Source organism: Trifolium pratense, linkage group LG4 (assembly GCF_020283565.1).
Source record: "Trifolium pratense cultivar HEN17-A07 linkage group LG4, ARS_RC_1.1, whole genome shotgun sequence".
Classification (NCBI taxonomy): domain Eukaryota; kingdom Viridiplantae; phylum Streptophyta; class Magnoliopsida; order Fabales; family Fabaceae; genus Trifolium; species Trifolium pratense.
In genome coordinates, this window is record NC_060062.1 from 20,770,386 (window position 1) to 20,777,520 (window position 7,135).

General features: G+C 33.9%; 1 non-coding gene across 1 annotated transcript; it reads right to left on the bottom strand.

The window, feature by feature from the left end:
• Positions 1-5,763: 5,763 nt before the first annotated feature.
• On the bottom strand, positions 5,764-5,870 carry LOC123882511. Its single transcript, XR_006799841.1, has one exon. It is a non-coding gene; the product is annotated as a small nucleolar RNA R71 (small nucleolar RNA).
• Between the last annotated feature and the right edge of the window lie 1,265 nt (positions 5,871-7,135).

The window sequence follows — 7,135 nt, forward strand, 5'->3', positions numbered from 1 at the left end:
TTTTTTTAATAAGTAAACAAAACGATGGGGTTCAAAAATTATTTAAAAAATATATAAAATATAAAATAAGCACATAAACAAATATAGAATAATTAGTCCATGAAATTCCCTATACTACTCTTATTAAAAATGCTCTTAGAATTTTTGTATTTTATTTTTTATTGTTACATATTACACCTAATTAGACCCATGCACCGCATGGGTCAAAGTTCTAGTTGAATAAAAAGATTATACTCCCTCCTTTCTTAGTCATATTTAAGGTCATGCTAAATAGTGTTTTTAGGACAATGATTAAGGAAATGAAAATGGAATGCACTACTTTTAAAATTATACTATCAATTTTTTGAAGGAAATTTTTTTTTTGTCAGACTTTACTTAATCATCTTTCTACTGAATTCAGACTTTACTTATTTAATATTACATTTTTCGGCCCCCTGTCTCATCAATTTCTGGATCCGTCCCTGCAAAAGAGTGACAACTAGAGCATCCTTCCATGGTGTACACATATTGAGAAATACGTTGCTATCAAGATGAACCATAGGAAAAAGACGATTTCCATCTTTATGCTCTATGCGAACTGTTTTGTTAGCAATAATCTACAAAAACACATAAGTTTTATGGAAAATGCTAGGGGTACTGTTTTAAGGAAGTAAGACCATCTTCAATGGTGGGTATTTATCTTTTTAAGGATTAGTATCTAATAGGTACTCCCATTAGAGCAAAAGACAAAGTGTACCTAATAGGTACTTGTTCAACAATAAGAAGTGATACTTATTTTGTTTTTGTAAATCTCATTTATAGTGATGTAGAGTTATTGATGGAATATGTTATTGGTGTGACTCATTTAGAACTTTTTAAGAGATTTGGGTTGGAGAGATTGAATACTTATTATGTACTATTATTAAAAAATTATAAATGAGTGATGTGTACACGTGATGTCTAATTAAGTACTCAAAAATGAGTATCTCCATTGTGGATGCTCTAAATATAGTAATATCGTATTGGAATTTGTGCTATCATCTTCTCAAAAATTTAAAAATTGCTATTTTCAATTTGAAACTTTCTTTAGCATGACCCAAGTTTTATTTAAAAATCTAAATGAAATGTTGATCTTAAATCCTTCCTCCATCCCCAAATGTCAAGATAACTAATAAACCAATACTTCGACATTTTAGGAAAAAGAAATACTTACTACCTTCATCCCTAATTATAAGACTATGTCTGACCACCGCACGTACGCCAATGCACAATTTTTATCACCAATATATTTAATTGTTTATTAGTAAAAATTATAAAAAATTAATATTTTGAAAATACTCATCGAAACAAATTGAACAAAATCTTATATGCTAATATTTACATTTATATATTATTAAAAAAATACGGTCAAAACAAGGTAAATGAATAGTACATTTTTATCAAACGGAGTCTTATAATTAGGGACGAAAGTAGTAATATAATCCATTTTACTATTTAATTGTTTAAAAATTAAATTGCTTAAGATTGAAATATGATACTCCCTCCGGTTCTATATATAAGAAACATATTGAGAAAAGGAAAATGCTATATGTACCGAAAATTTCACTCACGAAAAGGTACCGAATGACGTGTCCCACAAATTTCGCTCTCTCTCTCCGCAAAGCAAACTAACTTACGCAAAGTTATTTTTTTTCCTTTTCATTCTTTCCCTTCATCCCTTCATGTGATTATTTTCTTAGAAATGGTTGAAGAACTGAGTAATCTGTCGAGACAACAATTGAGAAGAGAAATGGTTGTTTTTTTTTCCTCTGTTTTCTTATTTATTATTCTTTCTCTCATGTGATGATGGGAACTATTGAATAGGGGTGCTCAAATCCAAACCAATCCAAATAAAAACCGATCCAAAAAAACCGAAGTTTTTTGGATGTGTTTGAATGTTCTTTTGTGAAAACCGCCGGATCGGATCGAATTTCGGATTGATTTCTTAAAACCGATCCAAACCGAACCAAACCGCATACATATATTTTAATATTTATTTATCTTTTTATTAGTATAAATATATATATTGCATTAACCTTTTTTTTCATTTTAAATTTTTTTAATACTATATGTTAGTTTAATTTAATCTATTTTAAATTTTGATAATACTATATGTTAGTTTAATTTAATCTATTTTTTTTTATTTTTTATATGTTTCGAATATAATTGGTAATTGTCATTCCAAAATATTAATTTTCAATATATTATATGTTATATTTTACATCAAACTTAATATTTATTTTGTCAAAAATATCAAACTATTATTTTGTAGCGTTTTTTATAATATTTATATTTATTAAAAAAAATTACAATTTATAATTTGGATATCCAAAAACCGATCCAAATTAAACCGCATAATATTAGATCGGATTGGATCGGATTTTTTTTATTTGTCATCCAAAACCGAACCAAACCGCAAATTAATTTATTTTTGGATCGGATGAGTTTTTGCCTCAAAACCGATCCAAACCGAACCGTGAGCACCCCTACTATTGAATAGAGGAGTTACTCCACTAACCAGAGAAGTTGTTGATGAAATGCTTCAAAGAGGGATGAAACTTATTGTCATTACATTGATAACAGAGAAAGAGGGATGAAACCTAGTCCTTCAGTTCAGACCAAGCTTTTCTACCCGTTTGAATCCTACGTTTAGTAACTCCAAAACCCATAGACTGACCATATCTTTTGTAATACTCTGTAAGTTCATCTATAGAGCTAAATATCATTCCAACATGAGGTTTTTCACCTTCATGAACAATATTTGCTTCTAAACTATCCTCGCATGTATTATTTTCTTCATTGATTTCCTCTCCATCGGAAGATACAACTACTTCTTCCACTAACGCAATAAATTAAAAAGAGAAAAAACTTATGTTAGTCTACTAAAAATATAAGTGATATGGGAAGAATAGTGGATTAAACTTTAAATAGAAATCTGGGCCAATTGATATAAAAGTTCAAAATCACATTTGATTTAATTTCAATTGCATCACAAAAAGGTATTCATTCATCCTTTCTATCAATGTATTCAAATAGATTTAATCATTGCCTAAAGACGGTTGGATGAACCATGATTGTGCATGAGTGATGGGTTAATTTAGAGGAGTAAACTTACTTGATAAATTTTTCTGCTAAACCTAATGTTAGCTCTCTTTGAGTTAGGTTTTTGCTTGCTTATCTATCACAACAACACGCATGAAAAAAACAGAGGAATAACTGCTGCTTGTAAACTGTCGGCAGGTCTCTGATTTTTCTTTAGGTTAAATATTAACAGGTAAGTTTAACACTTTCAGACGCAGCTATTTTTACCAATTCTTTTGGGGCCCATGCTCATAATACATATTCCATCCACGTTCTAAATAAAAAGAGAAACAGTGTGCCACGTGATAACACTGAAAAATATAGTATTTATTTTATAATATTAGTTTAATATTTTATTATTTTCTTTGCATTTTAGTAGTATTATTATCATTTTTTATTGTGTATTACAGGTATTTCCGGAACTTCTCGAAATAAAAAAGGTCACAAAATTAATGTCAAAGTGGATAAAAAAGACATTGGATCAGATGAAAGAGAAGCCCAAAAGAAGTTGGACGAACAAGCCAAGCCCACATGCACTTGGCATGTGCCAGGCACATGTGGTCCACACAACAACACATGGCGTTGGCCATGCTTGTGGCACTCGCCACACCTATAAGCCATGGCGCCGGCCATGTGCCTTGTGGCACCCGCCACAGGCTTTGCACACATGGCGCCCACCATGTGCTTTATGGCACCCGCCACGTAGTGTTTCCTTCATACTTTCACGGGCACGTTTCACACGGCTTTATCCTCAACTGCTCCTCAGATTTCGGCGCTCCTCAGATTTCGGTGGAAGTAGCTACGATATGCACGTTTCTTATAACGGAACAACGGATTCGAAGGAGATATTTGTATCTCATAAAGACTATAAATAGAGAACACTAGTCAGTGTTTTTCACACATTATTCTACGCAGACTTAAGAGAAAAATTCAGTTTAAAATTCAGTTGTTAAGTAGTTTTAGTTTACGGAGCAAAAAGGTGTGGTGTTGCTGCTTACACTTCCAGTTCCAGTTTCAGTTTGTCTTTGATTTCCTTCGTTCCTGTGTACCTGTACTAGTTTCACTAGTATTTGTAAGTTTTAATAACAATACTTTTATTTTATTCAGTTCCAATATTTAGATTTTTGCTTTAATATAATTGCCAATTCAAGTTTAATTTTATTATATTCCAGTTTGATATTCGTGCCGTCTTATTCATATGCTCTGTTTGATTTACGTATTACTCTGTTTAAATGTTTCATTTAACTAAGAATTATTTAATCAGTATCTTGTCAAATAAAATCATGCGTAGCTAAATCTATTTAACTGGAATGTGAATTAGGAAGCTAATCTGGATTTGGTAATTAATCTGTGACTTGCGTTTTTAATCTAGTTTTCTGTTCAGTTTTTAATAATTAAATTAAAGATTTTGCACGAGAGTGAAAATTAACTAAGGTATAAATTAATAGCGCGACAGTGTGAGATTTGTACCGGATAGTAAAAACTGAACATTAATTTTAAACACCGCGACAGCTCTTTAAAATTAATTAAACTATATTAGTTTTCAAAAAGTATTTTATAAATAAATGTGAGAGCGAGAGTGAAGCATTCATTTATATAATATAGTATTAGTTCAATAGCGCGACGGCGTGAGACTATATTTTTAAACTAATGTTGTTTTGAGAAAACTAGATCTTTTTAATTAAATCGAATTGATTTTCAAAAAGTATTTTTATAAGTAAGTGCGAGAGCGAAAGTGAAACATTTATTTTATATCTATACGATTTTACTAAATAGCGCGAGAGTGTGAGACGCGTATCTTTTAATCAATTTCAGTTTATTAAAAAGGTAACATTATTTCAAAACACAGTTTAATTACCGAATCCATTGAAGCAACTTAATTTACATTCCGGTTAGTTTAATAATATTTTATTCAATACAGTTTAATTAATTATCTAAAACGCCTTCTTTAATTAATATCTAGCCTTAACCTTACGATATATTAAAAACATAAGCGAAATATTAGTCCCTGTGGGATCAATAATCTTTTATAACTACACGATATACCTGTGCACTTGCAGAGTTATCGCATCAAGTTTTTGGCGCCGTTGTCGGGGACTAATTTAGTCAATTTTCGCTAATTAGTTTTTAATCTGTAACAATTAAGGCAAACCCTTTTACTTAGGTTGTATGCCCAGTACTCGTACCTCCGAGGAATCATTAGAACAACCTATCCCAGAAATAGAGCGTTATATTCATTTACAACGCCGAATCCGCGAACTTCAAAAACAATTTAACCTCATACCGATGGCTCAACGTGAACGTCCTCTCAAGGACTATGCCGTTCCCTCCGAAGAGGAACCTCATTCGAGTATCGCGCCCCCTAACATCGAAGCAAGAAACTTCGAATTGAAACCCGCGTTGTTGCAAATCGTGCAACAAAACCAATTCTCTGGTTCGCCCACGGAGGATCCGAACCTCCACCTCTCGGTGTTTGTGCAGTACGCAGACACGATAAAAGCCAATGGTGTCGAACCCGAAGCAATACGACTTCGTCTTTTCCCGTTCTCTTTAAGAGATAGAGCTAGAGCTTGGCTTCAAGCTTTACCTACAAACTCCATCACTACATGGAACGAATTGAAGAAGCAATTCTTGGCCAGATATTTCCCGCCAAGCAAGACAGCTATGTTGAGAGCCCAAATCAACGGATTTAGGCAAAAAGATGGAGAATCACTCTTCGAAGCTTGGGAAAGATACAAGGATATGATGAGACTCTGTCCACACCACGGTTTAGAACAATGGCTTATAATCCATACCTTCTATAATGGGCTGTTATATAACACTAGACTTACCATAGATGCGGCCGCCGGTGGCGCGCTAATGGATAAACCTTACCAAGAAGCCACCCAGCTTATAGAAAACATGGCCCAGAACCATTATCAATGGGGAAGCGAACGCGCTGCCATAGAGAAATCCCAAACGAAGGGTGGAATGTACGAAGTAAGCGGCATAGACCAAGTCAATGCAAAAGTAGAAGCCCTTTCTCAGAAATTGGAAAGTTTAACTCTACCAGCTACCGTAGCTGCAGTGCAGCCAAACTGCGAACTATGTGGAGTTCCCGGACACATACCCTCCGAATGTCAATTACTTGCCGGACTCGACCAAGTAAACTATGCCCAAGGGAACCCTTACTCCAATAGTTATAATCCTGGTTGGAAGAACCATCCTAATCTCTCTTACAAAAACAACAATGCCTTATTTCCCCCTAGTCAAACACCTCCAGGTTTTCAAAAGCAAATGGGACAACAAGCTGCAACCCAACCACCTAAAAAATCTAACTTTGATCTGATGATGGACAAATTCCTAAACCAAAATATTCATACGAATAAATTAGTGAAACAATTATCAAACAAAGTAGATGCACTAGCCACCCATAACAAGATGTTAGAAACACAAATTTCTCAAGTGGCACAACAACAAGCAGCTCTCGCCGCTCTAGCCGGCACTTTTCCAGGCCAACCAGAACCAAATCCTAAAGGGCACGCGAATGCCTTACATGCTGTAACAACTAGGAGTGGGAAAGAATTACAAGACCCAGTTGCTCGTATTGTTAAGAAACCGGAAAACAATGAAAAGACCGATGAGGCAAAGGAAACCTCGAAAGATACCGTAAGAGAGTCTGATAGCGCTAAACCAGAGGACAAGGAAGAAACAAAAGAAAAAGATCCACTTCCTGTCTACAAAACTCCTATCCCCTTTCCACACAGACTCGCAAAGCCAAAAACAGATAGTCAGTTTAAAAAGTTTGTGGAGCTTCTAAAACAACTTAACATAACTATACCTTTTTCCGAAGCCATAGCGCAAATGCCAACATATTCTAAGTTTCTTAAGGAAATTCTATCAAACAAGAGGAAACTAGATGATGATAGTACCGTTGCACTTACTGAAGAGTGCAGTGCCATATTTCAAAACAAGATGCCACCTAAGCTAAAAGATCCGGGAAGTTTCTCAATTCCTTGTGTAATTGACAACTTTGTAATAGATAAAGCACTCTGTG